This window comes from Sus scrofa, chromosome 11 (assembly GCF_054392235.1).
Source record: "Sus scrofa isolate SSC_HxYL_T2T_F1_AM1 chromosome 11, Sscrofa_HxYL_maternal_Yorkshire_Landrace_v2.0, whole genome shotgun sequence".
Lineage (NCBI taxonomy): Eukaryota > Metazoa > Chordata > Mammalia > Artiodactyla > Suidae > Sus > Sus scrofa.
Genome location: NC_139393.1, coordinates 81,879,049 through 81,900,004, shown reverse-complemented (window position 1 = coordinate 81,900,004; position 20,956 = coordinate 81,879,049). Strand labels below are relative to the sequence as shown.

Genomic DNA, 20,956 nt, shown 5'->3' with positions numbered 1-20,956 from the left:
GGGACAGACAGGATCCTTACCTTCATGGAGCTTTCATTCTGGTGACAGGAAGATAAGAGAGAAGCAGAGTGGGCAGGTGTGAGCAAGACAGTAAAAGGATTCTCAGCAAATAAAGGGCAAGCAGCTGAGGGTGAGGGCTGGGTGGCATGAGACGGGAGGAAACTCCCAGGAGGAGGTGGTGTGGACGAGTGGCTTCTTACAACACAAATCTGGATGATTCTGGCCCTTTGTATTTACATAGATGTGTCTGGTTTTTTGTTTGTTTGTTTTTTGGCCGCACTCCCCACCTATGGGAGTTCCTGTGCCAGGGCTCAGTCCAAGCCACAGCAGCGACCTACACCACAGCTTCGGCAACACCAGATCCTTAACCCACTCTGCTGGGCTGGGGATCAAACCCATGCCACTGCAGAGACAACACTGGATCCTTAACCCACTGCACCACAAAGGGAACTCCTAAGTGGGTTGCCGAATCCACATAATCGCCAGTTTAGCCTCTAGGCAAAGCCTCCTATAATCAATTCTTGAAGGAAAAAGCAAAAATGGAAATGGAACTGCTTTCAGGTGGCTATTTATTCTTTCAGTATAAAACCATCTATTTATGTTATTTTCTTCTTATTTGCTTATCCCCATATCAAAGTGGTATTTTCAAACTTAAGAAAACCCATCTGAGAGTGTGTTGCTAAGAGAGCGGCACAAAAAAATAAACTCTCAGGGCTGTAACCATTAAACCCTCTCCAACTTGCTTCGGGTACCAGCAAACAGGAAGATGGAAAGTTTGATTGACCAAAGGGCATTTCTGAATCTCCAGAGACTGAGTAATTAGAAAGACACGCTCAAGATTATAATTAGTTTCTTTGGTCACATTTATAAATGTAAAATTTTCAAATGATGATAAAGAAGGGGTTTCTATGTTTATCTTAAGGTAAAATCGGTTTGTAAAAAGTAAAGACAAAAAAAAAAAAAACCCCAAACGTAAAACTGTGCCCTGGCATCCATGGTGGCAGAGACCTTCTGCCACTGGAGAATCCAAACCAGTAGTATACTGTTTTTGCAAGTGAACGTAACATTTTAAAATTTTTTTTCCAGGTTTAAAAAATTTTTTAATTTAATTTTATTTTTTTGTATTTTATGATTTTTACCTTTTGCATTATAGTTGATTTACAATGTTCTGTCCATTTCTACTATACAGCAAAGTGATCCAGTCATACAGTCTTTTTCTCACATTGTCCTCCATCATGTTCCATCACAAGCAAATCATATTAAAAAAAATACTTTCACATTTGAAAGAATTCAGATAAATCATCTCACTAACCAATGACATTTATCTGTTTCACACTGTTCGGAAAAATCCAGAATGTATTCTGGGCTACATCTCATAAACCACTCAGTTTTGTAAATCCCCCTCCCAGAAACAGTCAACCTCTCCTTGCTTCACTTCTCATTCCTTGGAAATTCCCATGGAAGAGTTTCCACCGAGAAGGCGATCCTCTCCCTGGAGGAAAATATTCTCTCCCCTTCCGCCCCCGGAACACCTCCCTGCCCTACTCTCATTAAGACAGACATCCTCAAAGCCTGCCTCAAGAACCGAGACCTGTCATTTCAGGTCCTCAAAATAATGGCTCGATTAAAAAGGACAGATTGAGCCACTCCATCCGGTTGTTTTGTCTATGTGACACCAAAAGACCCTCGGTGGCGAATAGGTTGGCTGAATTAATTGGTCACACCTGTCAGGGAATGTCAGGAGCCCCTGACTTGGCAGCGCAGCCCCGCAGGCAGCCTTGGGGGAGGTGGGAGTGGGCCGGCTGGCCTCCCTTCGCGGTTATCGTGTTCAAAGGTGGGCTGTGGGTTCTTCTATCCCCTGGGGCTGCTGGGTAAGCGGTAACTGACCAGAGTATCTCCTTCCACCTCAACTTAAAAGGGCAGGGAAACCAGTCAGATCCGCACGAAGGAAAACTGAAAACAACAGGCCCTTCCTTCTTCCAGCTCTGCCTCCTCATCCACATCCTCTCCGCTCCCCAAATGCAGCTGCAGTCCCAGCTCTTCCAGAACAATCCCTCCCTCCACATACGTCTTCATCTTTCTTCCTTCACTTTGCATGTTCTATTTTTAGAATCGCCCTTTGGGCCAATCCTCAAGGCTGCCTACTGTAATTAGGCAACAGCTTCATACACGTTATTTCTTCTCAGTAATTGTCTTGATCGTACAACTCACGATTCATACTTCCCAGGGGTCCCCGTCCTCCTTCCCTAGCTTGTCTAGCCACATGCCCCTGAAAAGGTAATTGCTCAATAAATAGTTGCCTTCAGTGAGGACGCTGCAAATGGATATAAAGCGTTTGTCTTTGTGCTGTATAGTGACCGAAGTATATGTGTATATGTGTCTCTCGATGAACTGTTCATTCTCCATGTTCTGACAATTCCTAACTAGAATTTCTAGAATTCCTAAAACCCATCTGACAGATAAGAGTCTCCTCATCAAGATCCTACCTCTAAATTCCTTCTGGAATTTCATCAAAGAGTAAACTTAGGAGTTGTCAAGGTCCAGTGAACTGCATTTAACTCTGTGTGGGCTGCAGCTTCATCACAAAATTCTGCCTTTCTTGAAATAGACACATGCTACATGGGTTATTTTCTTTGGACCTTTGGCTCACGTTTGATGGGAGCGCTGTTTCAGAAAACTCGTTTCATTTTAACCACCATACTTTTGGTTCTATGGAAATGATAACATTTATTAAAACAGTTCATTAATGACTTTTCAGCTCATTCGTACTTTCATGTGTATTTACCATTAAGATAATTATCTTCAAGTTTCTCAAAATCCTTTATTGACGGGTCTCCACTGTGCCAGTATGTAAGGAGCCTCGGTTATTACGAATATCTTGATGTGGCTTTTCCACTAGACTCAGTCATCAGTTTCAGTTAAAAATGTTGTTCTGAAAATCAGTTGACCTACCATTGGTTCAGCCTGACTCCAACACAAGTTCAGCTATTAAGTCACTATAAAAAGTGGACGAAGTTTCTTATCGATAATCTGTAATTGGGGTTCTTGACCTGACACCTTTATATTCCCTAAAAGTCGTAAACAGAATTCTGTATGTGTAGATACGCTGTGTTTCTGGCTGAAAGACCATATCTTTATCGAGATTACCAAAAAGACCTTTGACTCCAAAAGAGCAGTGACTACCCAAGGAATAGGTGCTGAACCAAGAGCAGAAGTAAGGAAAGCTCCAATATTTTTGAAATTTCTATTGATTTCTTTCAGCTCCTATGTTCACAGATGTGTCCTGTGTTGGTGACAATAGATAAATATCTAATTTTTAAAGAGCAGAAATGTATAGTTATTTCAGAAAGTTTTTTTTTCCTGTTTTTTGGGGCTGCACCCATGGCATATGGAAGTTCCCTCATGGCAATGCCGGATCCTCAACCCACTGAGCGGGGCCAGGGATCAAACCTGAGTCCTCGTGGATACTAGTCATTACCACTGAACCACTATGGGAACTCTTATTTCAGAAAGTTTAAGGAAGCAATTGACTCTGATTCCTCCTGGCTTAATTTGATGTCGTCTCAGATAGGCTGCAGGAGGACAGAGAGAAAGAAGCCTGGACTCAAATGAGGAGACATTTAAGAAATATGAACTCCTTCCAATAAATTTACACTCTGACACCAGGATGGTCTTAGGCACGGAGCTTCATTCTTTAACACTGAAACTCCTGGACGTCACGAACGCACGTGTAAAGTCCAAACATAAGGGTGTAAATGGCCTTCCTTTTATCTGTGTTTCCCCTCCCGACAGCAAGTGTAATTAAGAGTTGATTCTCAGAGAAGACATCATACAGACAAGACAAACAAGAAAATATTGAAAGCCCCCAAGGAAGAAAACAAAGAGGAACACAAAATCGTCCTCTTTAAAATCTTTAACCTCCCGGGGACTCTGGGACCGCATTTCATCCTCCAAGAGGGAATTAAGTTAGATATTCTTGAAGGTCCCTTTCAACTCGCAAATCCTTGGATCTGTGATCTCGTGGTTTCGTTATTTTTCTTTCCAGTTCCAATAAGTGATTTCACCCTCAGCCGCTGAGAAATTCTCCCCCCCGTGGTCCCCTGCACAACACTAGGGGGTCCACGGACTGGGCTGACCTTCAAGAACAACTCACTCTTTGCTGGCAGAGGGCCGCCCCCGGGTCAATTTCACAAATGGGGTTTGCAAACATGTGCGTGCACGCACACACACACACACACCCTAGTGACAGCAGAGTGGCTGCAGGTGTGTCCTTCTCACCTCCATCTCGCAGTCTCTGTCACTGAAATCAGCCGGGAGTAAGGTGTGGGATTTTTAACACAGTGATTGGAAAATGAAAGGCACGCACAAGTGCCATCTTGGGAATAATGTGATGCCAGGGTGGCCTAGAATTGCAAGCAACCTGACATGACGAGACACGACAAGTGCCGCCTGGAGATCCATGCTTGCCAATTACGTGGGCAATCACAGAGGCTGTTTTCTCTGGTCCGGGAATGAAGTGATCACAGGAGACATATAAAGGGGGAAAGTGGAAAGGCTTGCTCAGGTTCTCACTGGGGGGAAATCAGACAAGCACAAATTTCAGAAAGGATCCCTCTGCCCTGCCCTGAGGCAAAATAAATGACTGTCATGCAAATGGCTCTCCTCTCCGGTGGTGGGCGCTTCTCTTGGAAAGCAGGGAACACCTACATGCCTACATGCCTGCATTTAAAAGACAGTCTGCTGAGCCCTGTTGTGGTTGTTGGTGTGGCTGGAGAAATAGCGGTCAAAAAATGGGTTGCCTCAAGAAAAAAAAGAAAAAGGCTGCCTGGGTGCCATTTCTCTAAGTCCTGGTTACAGTGTTGTAGGAGAGAAGACAGATATTCACGGGAGAAATATTGGTTTTCTTATGTAATAAGAAACTAGAAAGTGGATGGGAGGGTATAAGGGAATTAGACTTCCCAGGAGAAATAAATGAATTTGCAACAATAAAACAAATGCGAGACTCCCTCTCTGCCTAAACTACTCTGCATCTTCTCAAGACATTGCATTTTTTTCTGGCCCTGCTCCCTTGCCCATCAAATGGGAGCAAAAATGTTGACCGCTCCCTACTCTTTTATGGAAGTGTTATGAAAAAGTATAAGTTATTCAACAACTCCAAAGGTGTTTAAGCGTCACAAGCGACTGTCCCCTTGGCGTTTTTAATGACAGCGAGTATCCATCCCATGGAGAATACTAGTGAGGACTCAGCCTCGGGCAGCCTCTTTCGGAGTTGGACATCTTGAATGGACATGTAGGCTACATATTCTTGTTTTCTCCTTGGAAAAGGGAGAATATTCTCCCATGATCAGTTCTCCCTCCTCCCACCTCGGCTTAGCAGGCATGGGGGGAACAGAGCCTTTCTGTGCCCAGAGGCTGAGGCCGGGGGTGACTGGACGAAGGAGATCAGAGAGCAAGTGGGCATCCTTATACTTCATGGCTGTGCCTCTTTTCAATGTCTTTGGAGTTGCGCTATCTACTTGCGCTGTGTCATCTGCACTGACCGTCCTAAACCTGTTTCAACCCTTGGACCCTGCAATGAACTGTCAGTGCTTCCTGGGACGCTGTGTTGAGGGGGATTCGGGGTCTGCATGACCTCTGAAAGGCTCCTCAAATGTATCCTGAGGGGTGCACTGATGAGTGCATCATTTGAAGGTGTGTTTTGCTACAAAAATATCTTCTGATTGCTAGTTGGGGTGGGAATGGGGGGAGGGAGAAAGGAAAAGGCAAATGGGTGTTCTATTTATTTCTCCAAAAGTCACCATTCAGGGAGTTCCCATCCTGGCTCAGCGGTAACAAACCCTATGAGTACCCATGAGGATGCAGGTTCGATCCCTGGCCTCTTTCAGTGGGTTAAGGAACCAGCAGTGCTGCGAGCTGAGCTGTGATGTAGGTTGCAGGTGCTGTTTCTGTGGCTGAGGTGTAGTCCAGCAGCTGTAGCTCCAATGCGACCCCTAGCCTGGAAACTTCCATATGCCGCAAGTGTGGCCCTAAAAAGAAAAAAAAAGTCACCATCTGTTGGCATGAAATGCCCCTGTCAACATGATCTTGTGCCCCAGCGTATGCCACACTTGTCTCCATCTGGTGCTGGATCCACTGCATAACATCAGAAAACCACATACCAAAGAATGGGATCTTCTGAAAAACTCCTTTATTTAAAGACGAGAGTAAATACTAGAAATCTGAAGTCTTCAATTACACCCAGAGGAGTGGCAAATGTACTATTCATCCCACGCCTTATTTTTTTTTTTTAGTGTGTAGTTTCTAAAACGTAGAACCCATGGACCCTTATTATTCTCCACAGGTTATTTTCGTACGTAAAGATTTCAGTTCTCTGATGTTGGGCATTTTTTCAGACGTCATTGAAGGCACACAGGTGAGGTCTCTCTGACTGGCCAGCCCAGCTGTGATCTTTCGCATAAGTCTGACTCTGTCTTTTTAACAACTTTATTGAACTGTAATGGACATACCATAAGCTATGAATATGTACAGTGTAAAGATGGATAAATGATAATTTACATAGGCGCTCATAAGACTGTCACTTATGAGTCAAGATGATCAGTCTCTATACAGATCTCCCCCCATATTTCCTCAGGGCCTAATCCTCACTCTTGCCCCTCCCTGCCCCCCCCCCCCCAGTGGTGCTTAGTTTTATAGATCGACCTCTCTGGGCCACAGTGCTCAGATATTTGATCACATATTATTCTGGATATTTCTGTGAAGGTACTTTTTGGATGTGAAACATTGGAATCAAGAGCCCTTGAGTAAAGCAGGTTGCCCACTCTGGTGGGGGTGGGCCTCATCCTATCAGTTGAAGGCTGTTCAACATCAATTAAGGGAAAAGACACATCTTCCAAGCAGACAGACAGGAATTCTGCCAGCAGATGGCCTTGGGACTTGAGCTGCAATATCAATAGGCCCCTCTAGATTTTGGACTTATACTTCTGCAATTATGGGAGTTAATTCCTTAAGGTAAATCTATCTGTAGCTTTACCTGTATTTATCTTTTTAGGGCCACACCCATGGCATATGGAAATTCCCAGGCTAGAAGTCGAATTGGAGCTACAACTGCCACCTACACCACAGCCACAGCAATGTAGGATCCGAGTCATGTCTGCGACCTACACCACAGTTCATGGCAATGCTGGAGCCTTAACCCACTAAGTGAGGCCAGGGATCAAACCTGCATCCTTATGGATACTTGTCAGGTTCATTAACCACTGAGCCACGAAGGGAACTCCCTACCTGTATGCATCTTGTTGGTCTGTTTCTCTGAAAAACCCTGACTAACACACCTGACAATCCCTCACCGGCCCCATCCCACTCCCTACCCGCGTCCCAGGCCATCACTGATCTGCTTTTTGTCACCATAGGTTAGTTTGAATTTTAGAGAAATTTATACAAATGAAATAATACAGTATGTTATCTCTTATTGTCTGGCTTCTTTCATTCATCACAATTATTTTGAGATTCATTAATATCGTATGTATTGATAATTCATCTTTTTATTGCTGAGTCATGTTAACATAGTATGTATAAACCAAGGTTTTTTTTTTTTTTTTCCTCCCTGCTGTACAGCATGGGGATCAAGTTATACTTACATGTATACATTTTTTTTCCCCCATCCTTTGTTCTGTTGCAATATGAGTATCTAGACATAGTTCTCAATGCTACTTAGCAGGAAATCTATCGAAGTTGTATCTGATAAGCCCAAGCTCCCAATCCCTCCCACTTCCTCCCTCTCCCATTGGGCAGCCGCAAGTCTATTCTCCAAGTATATGATTTTCTTTTCTGTGGAGATGTTCATTTGTGCTGGATATTAAATTCCAGTTATAAGTGATATCATATGGTATTTGTCTTTGTCTTTCTGACTCATTTCACTCAGTATGAGAGTCTCTAGTTCCATCCATGTTGCTGCAAATGGCATGATGTCATTCTTTTTTATGGCTGAGGAGTATTCCATTGTGTATATATACCACATCTTCCGAATCCAATCATCTGTCGATGGACATTTGGGTTATTTCCATGTCCTGGCTATTGTGAATAATGCTGCAATGAACATGTGGGTACATGTGTCTCTTTTAAGCAGAGTTTTGTCCAGATATATGCCCAAGAGTGGGATTGCGGGGTCATATGGAAGTTCTATGTATAGATTTCTAAGGTATCTCCAAACTGTTCTCCATAGAGGCTGTACCAGTTTACATTCCCACCAACAGTGCAGGAGGCTTCCCTCCAAGAGTTTTTTTTTATCCATTCACTTGTCATTGGAGTAGTTTGCAGTTTAGGGGTTTTACAAAAAAAATTCTCCTATGAACGTTTGTGTACAAGTCTTTGCGGGGAAATATGCTTTCATTTCTCTTGGGTCGAGGCCTGGGGTGGAAAGGCTGTGGGGTCGTATGGTAGGTGTATGTTGCTAATAGGCTTTTAATGCCATGCTGTTCTCTCTTACATAAGAGAGAGGTCAGGAGCCCAATTTATCATTCTCTTATAAATCCCAGTTATGAATTGGGATTTATTTCCTTATTGGGGTTCAGCTCAACTTTTTGAATGACTATTTACAGATGTGTCTTTGAAAGCCTAACAGAAATAAATCTCACCTCTCAAGTTCTAAAAAACAACTTCATTTTAGTTAAAACAGGATTTCTTTACATTCTTTACATTTCACTACAGCCAAGAAAGACTAGGATTCGAATTCAAGAAAGAAGAGAATTACAAGCCCTCTGTAGGCGTCAAACATTTTAAATATATGCCTCAGTCTGAAAAACAAGGGTGGTTATTTTTTCCTGGTTATTGAGTAGTCTGTAGTTGAATGCAGGACTGGGTTTAGCCACACCAGCACTTATTGAGAAAAATGCCAGGCTTTTACCATTAAAATAAAGTTGTGTGGACATGCAGCAAATTTCCTAGGACATGCAGCAAATTTCCTAGAACTTGACAAGTAGGTAGACATGTCAAATAACTAAATTATACCAAATGGATTCCTTTTGGCCTTATTATTTTTTTTTTTAAGATTTACGTAGATTTCTGTGCCTGCATATGTATCAGGGGAGTTTGTCACCAAGCAAGGTTTTCATAATCAGTGTGATTATCTTTCAGGATCTTCCTTGTTGGCAAAAGCACTGACTCAGAGAGAAAAACATATTAAGTTCTGGGACGCTGAAGGAAACATTATTTGAAGTGGTATTATCATTGCTCCATAAGTGAATTCCTGGCTTATCCCGAGCATCAGAAAGATAATTTTAAAACAAATAAAATAAAGCCAATCAGTTATTGAGCCCTAAGGCACCATCAGATAGGAATGGTAATAAATCAGGCTGATAGCCTTCAAACAGCCCCTGATTTTTCTTCCTAATCAAATGCGATCAGAATCCAGCCATCACTGCAGGAGAAAAAGCCAAATTTAATTAGCTTATCCAACAGTGTCATTTAGTAAATCAAAAGCCTTTGAAAGGTCAATGAATCTTGCCCTTATCATCTCATTATCTTCCATCGCTAACGAGGTATCATTAACCAGGCCCACAGCAACAGTTATTTTAGGGTCAGGCAATAGTTTGCTGTAGCTAGTGACACTTTCTACCCAGAAATGGCAGCGTGTAGGAAAGTCGAGTCTCTTCCGCTTCTGTTGTAATCCTTTTAAGATTTCCGTGACTGTGATGGAAATAATATTTTCCCTCCTTTATGTGACACATTTTAAGAAGTAAAGATGCTATAAAATTCATCAGTGTTGGTTTCCCCTCCAGGCATAGTCATTTAAGTAAAACCTGACTACTGATGATTTTATCCATTTGGTAATATTTGCTAAGCACCTCCTATGTGCCAGGCATTCTATGAGGCACTCATAACATTAATCTCCCTCCCAGGGGGCTGACTCACTCCTTGTTTGATATTCGTATGGCAACAGGCATGACCTCTATGAAAATAATGCATTGATAGCTTGATATTTAGTTTTTTAAGGAACCTCCATACTGTCCTCCATAGTGGCTGCACCACTTTATATCCAGATGACACAACAATCCCACGTCTGGGCATCTATCTGGAGAAAATCATAACTCAAGAAGACACATGCACCCCAATGTTCACTGCAGCACTATTTACAACAGCCAAAACACAAAAGCAACCTAAGTGTCCATTGGCCGATAAATGGATAAAGAAGACGTGGCACATGATTACAACAGAACATTACTCAGCCCAAAAAAGAGTGAAATAATGACATTTACAGCAACATGAATGAACCTAGAGATTATTATACAAAGCGAAGTAAGCCAAAGACAAATATCGTATAATATTGCTTATATGCAGAATCTAAAAAAAAAAGATACAAATAAACTTATTTCCAAAATAGAAAGAGACTCAATGACATAGGGAACAAATTTTGGTGACCAGAGGGGGAAGGTGGGGGGAGGGATAAATTAGGAGTTTGGGATTAAAATATACACACAACAATATATAAAATAGAAAACCAACAAGAACCTATGGTACAGCACAGGGAACTCTACATGATATCTTGTAATAGTCCATAACGGAAGAAAATGTAAAAAAACCAGTGCATATATATACATATTTACATAGATGTGTATAACTGGATCACTTTACTGTACACCTGAAATTAACACAACATGGTAAATAAGATGTATTTAGGTAAAATTTAAAAAAATAAAGTGATGCATGGAACCTACAGTATTTGAGCATCTGCTCGGCATGCCTAGGACTTGTTGGTTCTAGAAGACTATTAATGAGCAACGATGGGCCCCAGAAGCAAGGCCTCCCCTCAGTGCTCACAGCACTTTGCCAGCACTGAGACACACTGAGCTGCGACCTTTAATGGTCGCCTTAGAAGTGCCGGCTTACAGCTCGCTGGCTGAGTCAGCTGTGGGTGAGATGGGGACTCAGAGGAGGGAGAGCCAAGCTCCTGGGGCCAGAGACACAGCGGCTGGACCGAGGAGCTGGCCCTTGAATGGGGCCAGTGTGTAATGAAGAGAGGCACCTTCTGAGTGTTAACACTGGAGCAAAGCCACAGATGTAAGAATGTGTGTAGGGGCTTTCCTTTTTTTAAAATTCTTTTTTAAATTAAAAAAAAAAAAAAAAAGTATGGCTACACCCATGGCGTGCAGAAGTTCCCAGACCTTGGAGTTCCCGTCGTGGCGCAGTGGTTAACGAATCCGACTAGGAACCATGAGGTTGTGGGTTCGGTCCCTGCCCTTGCTCAGTGGGTTAACGATCCGGTGTTGCTGTGAGCTGTGGTGTAGGTCGCAGACGCGGCTTGGATCCCGCGTTGCTGTGGCTCTGGTGTAGGCCGGTGGCTACAGCTCCGATTCAACCCCTAGCCTGGGAACCTCCATATGCCGCGGGAGCGGCCCAAGAAATAGCAACAACAACAGACAAAAAGACAAAAGACAAAAAAAAAAAAAAAAAAAAAAAAAAAGAAGAAGTTCCCAGACCAGGGGTCGATCCCATGCCCCAGCAGTGACAATGCTGCCTCCTTAACCCACCGAGCCACCAGGGAACTCTCCAGGGGCTTTTAGAGAACAGCAAGATTTCAGCAGCCAGTGCCTCACGGCAGAGCTTCCTAAATGTGCTTTTAAGCATCAAATGATAGGATGATAATAATAATAACGGCAACGACGCTGGTTGTAATAGAAAGAGGAACGCATAATTTCAAAGTGCCCTCATCGTTTTTCATGCAAGCACTTGCTACTGCTTTAACCCTCCCAACCCCATGAGGTCTCATGGTCAAGGTCTCCCTTTACCAGCTGACAAAGCTGAAGTGTAAACAGGTTAAAGATCACTCAGCAAGAAATGGGTGACCTGGAATTTGGGCTCAACACCACCCCGCCTCTCCAAGCAACAGACCCTCTTTCTAGAAAAAGGTGCATTCTGCATTTCCACACAATTTCAAAGTTTTGTGGACTTCATGGGTCCCCACGACCGTGGGTGAACAGTTTTGTTTGGTTTTTGGTTGTTGGCTGGGCCCTCAGCATATGGAAGTTCCCAGGCCAGGGATCGAACTCATGCCACAGCAGCAAGAGTGCCAGATCCTTAATGGCTAGGCTGCCAGGAACTCTTCGGGTTGAACAGTTTGATCTGTGGGGTAGCTGGTGGAAGTACTGGGTTCACACTGATAAACAACCTTCAACGCCGAAGTTGGGAACTCTCTTTAGGAAACCAGAACCACCGGACATTCCTAAGCTGGAAATGATGCGGAAAGCAGAGAAAGAAAGCAGCGATTGCTCATTGAGGCGTCGGTCTGAGGAGCTGTGTCTGGCACTTTCACGTAGTCTTATATCACGTAAGCCTCTCAGCAGTGTTGTCTTTCTATGGAACTCTCCTTTCCACCTTTTTTTCTACAGGTAAGGAACCTGGTCCCCTGAGAGTGTCATTTTCCCAAGGGCGAGGCCACAGGCAGAGTTTGTGTCCCCCCACCCCCGCCCCAGCTAACACAGAACCTGTGCCTTTCATCAGCCCTGAGCTTCCTCCCCCAGCTTCTGAGAACAGCCTGCTAAAGCCTCATGTCTGCGGCTTTCAGAGACGGGTCTTGACCCACAGGTACACTGCCCAACAGAGAACCAGAAATTCCCTTGACATCGCCACCATCACACCAGCTCAAGGCCAGCGACTGGCGAGAAGTACCGATGCCCAGTGCTTTGTCTACAGTCTGCCCCACCCTGCCCCCAAGAGCACCTGTAGTATCTGGCAGAGCCGGGGTCTTCGTCTCAAATCCCACCCTGCCCAGCTTCACCCCTTCTCTGTCCTGCTTGTCCGGCTCCACGGGGCTCTTCCTAACCGATGACTTGCTCTCAGCTCCTGAGCCCAGGAACCACTCTTGGGAGAACCCAGGCTTACCTGGTCATACCAGCAGCAAGACTAAAAGGATACAGAGCCTGAGTCTGATCTGCTCGCATCACAAAAGCCAACAGAACCATAAAGAGTCATAAAGAAAAGCATCTAGAAATGAATTATTTACAGAGACCTTCATTTTGGTAAACTAATTCTTTTGGACCCTTCCAAGTGAGACCTTTACTAAATCAAAACAGTTGAAGGAAACACTAACAGCATAGATTATTGTATATTATTTTTCAATATGCTTCCTAATGGCTTGATGTTTGTCTAACATGGAGATTCCATGGGCCATTTCTAAGGCAAGTGGTATGAACTCCCCAAAGCTTCTAAAACTGGCCTGAAAGTGGGACTCCGGTCAGCTTCCGTCATGAATGAGGGCAACTCAAAAGGAAACATGATAAGAAATGGGACCCGTGACACAGGACCAATGGAGCCCAGTGGTCCTCTCTGGCTTGGCATGATGTTGAGTTTTGAAGGTGTACCCCTTCTTGTCCCCCATCCCAGATCCATGGATGGAAAGCTCCATACTATAAACCTGGGTCACACTCAGTGACAACGAGTAGAAGCCATCAGGTTCCACAGTGTCAGTGCTCAATGAACCAAGTTCACTGCCGCGGTGAAGGGCGTGACCCCTTTTGCTAATAACATAGAGAAGCGGCAAAAATATGACACAATTCCAGACGTGTATGTCTGTGGGTCATGGTTCTATGTGTCTTTTCTTTAAGGTAAAACAAATACTTAAGTTGAATTAAAATTCCGTTAAGACGCAGAGTTTGATGAAAGCAAGCGTGTGGCTCATCATATTTTAATATGTAGCAGGTTTTTCCTTCAATAAATCATAGATATGAGTTTATTTTAAATACGTATTTTCTTCTCTAGAGTGCTCACTGAAACACAAAGATTCAGACTTTGGAAGCAAGATTTTCCATTCTCTTAGGAAAACTTCTATTCAACATGACTTTTTCAAAACCGTACCAGTGGTCTCGGGGAAAGTTAGTTTCCTTAATTGGATAGGAGCGAAATAATCGGGATTCTTCCCTCAAGCAGCATTTTCCCTCATTTTATGTTGAAATGTTTGATAGCCTTTAAAATGATGAATTGCATGCCTCCATTTTACACATACAGTATTTTTTCGAGTACTTTTCATGTCAGTGAGACAGAGGAATCTCTCATACAGGAAGAACTGCATGAAAAGGAAAAAAGCGGAGAACTCCCAGAAGCGGGTCTGGATGGAGAGGCTGCTGGGTAAAGCAGCCCCTTTCCCTAGGAAGGAAGTTGTGCTTTCCCACCACGGGCCTGTGCTCCACCGTGAGCTTACAGGACACCATCTCAAGCGGCACACATTTGGCCAAAATATGTAGGACTTTTACACCAATAGTCAGATGGTGGATCCCTGTTGGGAAAAAGAACAATCATCTTGGAACAAAACCATCAGCAAGATCACGAGGAAGAAGCTGTAAGAAAAGCGGGTGCCCTTGAGAATATCCTTTTTGAAAAGGAAGCAACGCGCCTTCTCCTAAAACCACCTCTGCCTTTTATAAACTGTCACCTGGAATTCAGTTGTCTCTTTTTGATGTGTGCGACATTGCTGGTTTCATCTTTTTGATTTTCTGGACTGGGTTTGATCAGAAATCTCTGAAAATGTACTTTGTGGAAACTTCTGTCAAGTGCCTGAATGACAGTGTGAAAAAATGTTTGGGGACGGAGAAAAATCAGTGCATATGGGGCTGGGTGACAACTTCTTAAGGGAAACCTAAAAATGGAGATTTCTAGCCAAAATGTTTAATTACTGCCTAATCAAGGCAGGCCAAGCCATCTGTTGGCTGGGATCTTGTCCCCACCTCTGGGGGTGCCTGGTGATTGGCTGGCCGGGTGTGAGAGAGCCATCTCCAGCTGACATCTGTCATCTGTCAACCTCCCAACTGCAGTGATGGGTGAAGTTGCTATAGGCTGTCAACGGGCCATATGGAATGATGAGTAAACGAACACACCGTGACCACATCACAGACGCAGGGTGTTTAACAGGCAAACCAGCCGCTCACCAGCCAGTCTAGCCTAGACTGGAGGCCTGGATTTTGTCCTGCTAGAGAAGGGGAGGGAAGTGGTGTCATGGTTACATGTTAGAAGCCACCTTGTCTTACACCTGTGCTGGAAAGGTGAATGGAATGTCAATAAGCTCATGAACAAGTTTATCAATTAACTTACAAATGTAAGTATTTTAGGGTGAAACTATAATAAATCTATACACGGGAATCTACTAATGTCATGGATATTAACCCCAGGAGTCCAGTCAGTAGCAAAAATCTCAGCTCCACTTAGCTGTGGCCACTCATGAAATTTTCTCAGTGGTTCTCAATTCCAACTGCTCATTGGACCAACTAAATAAAAATTGTAGTTGGGGGACCCAGGCGTAAATATACCTCATAACAAATATGAAATAAGAATCAAGGTAAGACGTCTCGCCATTTTGAAGATAAATAGCAAGCTGGAAGCCCTCCGTTGCTGGTAATTGCAGTGGCAGACCTCATCGCGTGCCTGTCTGGCTCCAAAGTCTACGCTGACTCGTTTCAGCCCCTAACATGGATCTCGAGCTCGACCCTCAAATTTGGATCTAACTTGTCTTGCGAGGGAACATTTCCGACTCCCTGGCCGCTCCCATCCTGCCCAGCCAAGGCCATCAGCCTCCTGCCCCCAGGCGAGGCACCTGGATCCCACCCTCCTCCACTGAGTTACAACAGGGGCCAAATCCACACAGCATCTTCGACCCCTGGCCCCTGAACTCCCTCATGCCGTGGGCCATGCAGCCAAAAAAAGAATTTTTTTAAATTAAGAAAATTTTTAAAACCCAACAAAGTAAATAGGACTATTTGATTTTTGATTTTTTTAAAAAGTGAAAGCCCAATAGGCTTAAAAACCATTTCATCTCTCATTAATTCTGAGCTCTTTCTGGAACTGGGTGACAGTATGTCTAATAAAAGCATTAAAGATGCTTTTTTTGGGTACTTTCAATGCATTAATTTGCTTAAAATGATACGTTAAGTTTTGGTTTTAAAAATGATACATACTGGGCCTATAAAATTTGGAAAAGTAGAAAAAAGAATGATCATGAGAAAATCATTGTTAATATTTTAAAGTGTTCTATTTCATTTAAAAATTTTTATTGGAAAAAAGAAACAAAACTGGAAAACATGCTAAACTTAGAATAAAAGTTTCTTCCCAACTATATGTGCATGTGTGTGAGTGTGTGTGTATTCTTGGATAAACAATGAGATCCTGCCGTATAGCACTGGAACCTATATCCAGTCACTTGTGATGGAGCATGGTAGAGGATAATGTGATAAAAAGAATGTGTGTGTGTGTGTGTGTGTGTGTGTGTGTGTGTGTGAGACTGGGTCACTTTGCTGTACTGTAGAAAACTGACAGAATACTGTAAACCAGCTATGGTGGAAAAAATAAAAATCATTATAATAAATAAATAAATTCTTAAATATCTCGATAAAGTTTAGAATTTTTCAAAAACTTAGAAAGTGGGTCATTACACAAAAAGTGATAAATCACCCTCTAGAAAAGAAAATCACAGTAAAGTAATTACGTGCGTGGCTATCACAACTCCACAGTGATTATGTGTCAACTGAGAATATTCATCAGCCTTCTCTTTTCCTATGAATTACCTGAATAGTGTTTGTTTGACTTTGTTATTTCAAAAGGCGCTGTTCTTTAAACTCCATCAATTGCTAAAAAAAACTATGTCAAAATTTCATTTGGGGACTGTGATTTATTTTCATCTTTTTTTTTTAAACCTCACTTTGTAATTGCTTTTCTTTTTTCTTGACAAGAAAGATAATCACTCATTTTTCATGACACTCTTTTCTTCTTCAGGACATTTTTGCGTAGTGCTCAGTCTTCATGTTCTAATCTGAAATGATTATTTCTATGCCAACAGTAAAGGCGTTGTTCTGAGATTAATCTTTTTTTTCCCAGGAATAAGTTAGTTCTACCTTAAAACTGGTATCCTCTTCTTTTTCAGATTTCTTTTTAGTATAGTTTTTTTTTTTTTTTCCTGGCTTTTAAAAAATTGTCTGTACTTTTTTTTTTTTTCTTTTTTGGCCACCCCATGGCACATGGAGTTCCACCTATGCCACAGCTGCAATGCTGGATCCTTCACCCACTGTGCAGGTTGGGGCTGGGGATGGAACCTGCGTTCTTGTGTACCAGAGACACTGCCGATCCTGTTGCACCACAGCAGGAACTCCTAAACTTTTTAAGAAAGGTGTATGACCACCGCTTTTGTGTGGCTCACTGGGTTAAGGATCTGGCATTGTCACTGCTGCGGCTCGGGTCACTGCTGTGATGCATGTTCAGTGCCTGGCCAGGAAACTTCCAAATGACTCTGGCATGACAAAAATATTAAAAAAAAAAAAAAGTGTATAACCAAAAAACTTTCTTTTTGTGTTGGAAATACCCGATGTTGCCCTTGTGACTGAATGCGAATGTGGTTTCCCCGTATCATTGTTGCTCCATTGCTGTCAAACATTAGGTTTTGCTAGTGAGAAGTTCAGTGTTTAATACGTGCTGCTATTTTTTTTCTCTGTCTATGGGGTTCTGAAAGGCCTCCCAGTCAATTCTTATATGTGAGTTGTCTTTTTACCGTTCAGAAATTCTTCCAAGTTTGGATTTGCTAATAATCCCTTCCTTTGGTCAGCTCTGTTTCTGCCATTATTAATATTAAGTAATATGGCCTGTGCCCCATCCTGAACGAGCATATTTCATATTTGCTCTTTCATTTGGCACTAAGTAGTCTAGGAAACACGTGTATTGGTTAAGACAAGCCTCATCATCCACAAGGAAATAAAACATACAAAAACAAATCTTTTCAATAGAAGGCTTTCAGGGGTCTTTTCATGAAATGTCTTGTACTGTAATTCTGTTTTTACATTTTTAACTAAAGTAGAGTTGATTTACAATGTCCCGTCAATTTCTGCTGTGAAGCAAAGTGACCCAGTTGTACATACATACACACATATGTATATATATATAACATACACACATATATACATATATATTCTTTTTCTCATACTATTCTCCTATCATGCTCTGTCACAAGTGATTGGGTACAGTTCCTGTGCTATGCAGTAGGACCTCATTGCTTTTGCATTCTAAATGTAATAGTTTGCATCTACTAACTGTGAGAATTAGCATATGTCTATCAAAGGAAAGCTTGGTTACTCCGTTTTGTTCCTGCTTTATCTGAGACACCCTCCTCCACGCCCCCCCTTCTCCCAGTAACAACTAGTTTCGACTTAGCCAACCGAGAGGAATGTGCACCTTGACCTGACCAATGGGAAGGGGACAGATTTGTCCCTGCATTAGGGACAAATGGGGCGGGGGGGGGTCCTTCCTTCTTCATGGGTGTTTTTTGAGCACTTGCGCCCTTCTGCAGAAATAAGAAGTCTTGTCGAGATCTCCTCGTGTCTTACTTTCTGACACTGACGATCTGAGCCAGAGTCACCTTCCCCCAACAAAACCCCAAACTCCCAGTCCATCCCACTCCCTCCCCCTCCCCCCACAAGTCTGCGCTCCATGTCTGTGAGTCTGTTTCTGTTCTGTAGATAGGTTCATTTGTGCCATATTTTAGATTCCATATATGTGATATCATATGTATTTGCCTCTCTTTTTCTAACTTAATATGAAAATACCTAGTTGCATCCAAGTTGCTGCAAATGGCATTATTTCATTTTTTTATAGCTGAGTAGTGTTCCCTTGTGCATATATACCACATCTTCTGAAGCCATTCCTCTGTTGATGGACATTTAGGTTGTTTCCACATCTTAGCTATCATGAATAGTGCTGCAGTGAACATAAGTGTGCAGGTACTTTTCGAATTATAGTTTTGTCCACTTATACGCCCAGGAGTGGGATTGCTGGATCATATGGTAGTGCAATTCTTTTTTTTTTTTTTTTTTTTTGTCTTTTTGCCTTTTCTAGGGCTGCTCCGCGGCATATGGAGATTCCCAGGCAGGAGTCTAATTGGAGCGGTAGCCGCCCGGCCTACCCCACAGCCACAGCAATGCGGGATCCGAGCCGCGTCTGCAACCTACACCACAGCTCACGGCAATGCCAGATCCTTAACCCACTGAGCAAGGCCAGGGATCGAACCTGCAACCTCATGGTTCCTAGTCGGATTTGTTAACCACTGAGCCACAATAGGAACTCCTGGTAGTGCAATTCTTAAGTAACAGGATGTCTGAAGTGGGCAAAGTCTCTCCCGGCTGTAATACTCAAGAAAAGCTGCATAAGGAAAAAATAGCATTTGAGTAGAATATGCATTGAGTAGAAGGCAGGAGTTGAAAAAGTAGAAAGAATCCAGTCTGGATGGCTGACCGGGTGTGTAAACTGGGAGGAGCGTCTCCTCTGCTCACCAAACACCTGAGCACCTGATGAAACAGTCAGCCAGCCGAGCCCAGGGCAGGCTGGCTGGACAGGCTCTCTGTGTGCAAAGCTTCCCGGAAGTTCAGCGGAGTAAAAGAAATTGAATAAACATGTACACATTTGTAAAGTGACCCACATTTCATAACTACATATATATATGCATAAAACATTAAAATTCTCACTTTGCAGCAGAGGCATCAAAGGAGGGATTTTCTTGGAAAAAGAGTGGGTTGGGCGCTGGGGCCGGAACGTGGGGTGTCATTACTGAATGTGAGACCCTAGGGACACGGCGCCTGAGTCAGTAGGAGACAGGATGCCATCGACGGCTTTGGTGCTGAGAAAGATGACACGAAACATGCCCACTACGCCTAAATCTGATGGTGCCGTGTGGACTACAGCAAAGAGGAGAGAAACTAAAATTTAAAAAATACTTTAAAAAGCCTCCAAGCGAATGACAGTGCTCTCAGGGACGTGCCTTTGAGAAATTAAAGCATTCATGAAGAAGGCAGGCAGGCAGGGCAGCAGGACAGGCAGGTATCGCACCTGAGAGTGAGGCAGCAAAGGCCTCGGGGTGGGGGGCGTGGGAGTGAGTGCGGATAAGGAAAACTGAGATTTTGCATCTGAGGACTGGAGGATCGTGAAGGTACCAGAAAAAAAAAGTAGAAAACTCAAAATACATCATGGTGGGGAGGGACTCACAAAGGTTCTGCACATGGCAGAGCAAATCAAGTCATGCCTCTGCCTCTGTAAGAGAACCTCGGGTGGGTCTCTTCTGTCCCTGGGTCTCACTTGCCTCATCTATAAAATGTGTTGGGAGTCGGAGATGTGTCTGTGTGTGTGTGTGTGTGTGTGTGTGTGTGTACAAACATATTTTAAATGTTCAGATTAAAATTCTATAGTTTTACTTAGTTTACACGTCCGTTTTGGGGTCATTTCTTCAGTATCTTTACCCCATGTAGTCACAAGCGACACATTAAAGTCTACCTTATTTGGGCAACAAGGCTTATCTTTACCTGCACATCTTCTCTGAGAAAGGGTTATTTATTTTTTATTTTTTTAATAAAACATGGTAAGAATAAGAGCATAGTGAAATAATCCTGTAAATTATTTGGAAACCAAGGAAGGGTTATTTAAAAAATAAACAAACAAACAAAAAAATAGGAGTTCCCATTGTGGTGCAGTGGAAATGAATCTGACTAGTATCCATGAGGATGCAGGTTCGATCCCTGGCCTCACTCAGTGGGTAAGGGATCTGGCGTTGCTGTGAGCTGTGGTGTAGGTCGCAGACATGGCTCGGATCCCAAGTTGCTGTGATTGTGGCGTAGGCTGGCACCTGTGGTTCTGATTTGACCCCTAGCCTGGGAACTTCCATATGCTGCGGGTGCGGCCCTAAAAAACAACAACGACAGAAATATCCCTTGCGTTCCCCTTCAAATTCCAGAGCTGGAGATCAAGTCGAACAATTTTCATGTGGATTTCCGTTTTCTGTATAAATCATCCTGTCATTTTGGCACTGCGGCTGAGTTTCCTCGTATTAGCTGGAGAAGATCATGAATAAATTTGCAGCAGGCTGCACATGGGATTATGTGCACATGAAATAATTCTTATTGGCAATCGCTTTTACAATTCACAGCACAGAAAATGTAACATGAAG

General features: G+C 43.1%; 1 protein-coding gene across 16 annotated transcripts in view; it reads left to right on the top strand.

The window, feature by feature from the left end:
- Window positions 1-20,956, top strand: part of LOC110255855 (uncharacterized) — a 66,143-nt gene that overhangs the window by 8,469 nt on the left and 36,718 nt on the right. Inside the window, exon 3 of one of the 16 annotated variants that reach the window (XR_014819903.1) lies at window positions 12,384-16,096. The exons of the other annotated variants lie outside the window; for them this stretch is intronic. The gene's annotated coding sequence lies outside the window, so the exon portion shown is untranslated. Of the gene's footprint in view, window positions 1-12,383; window positions 16,097-20,956 lie in introns of those variants that run through there. 16 annotated transcript variants of the gene reach the window in all.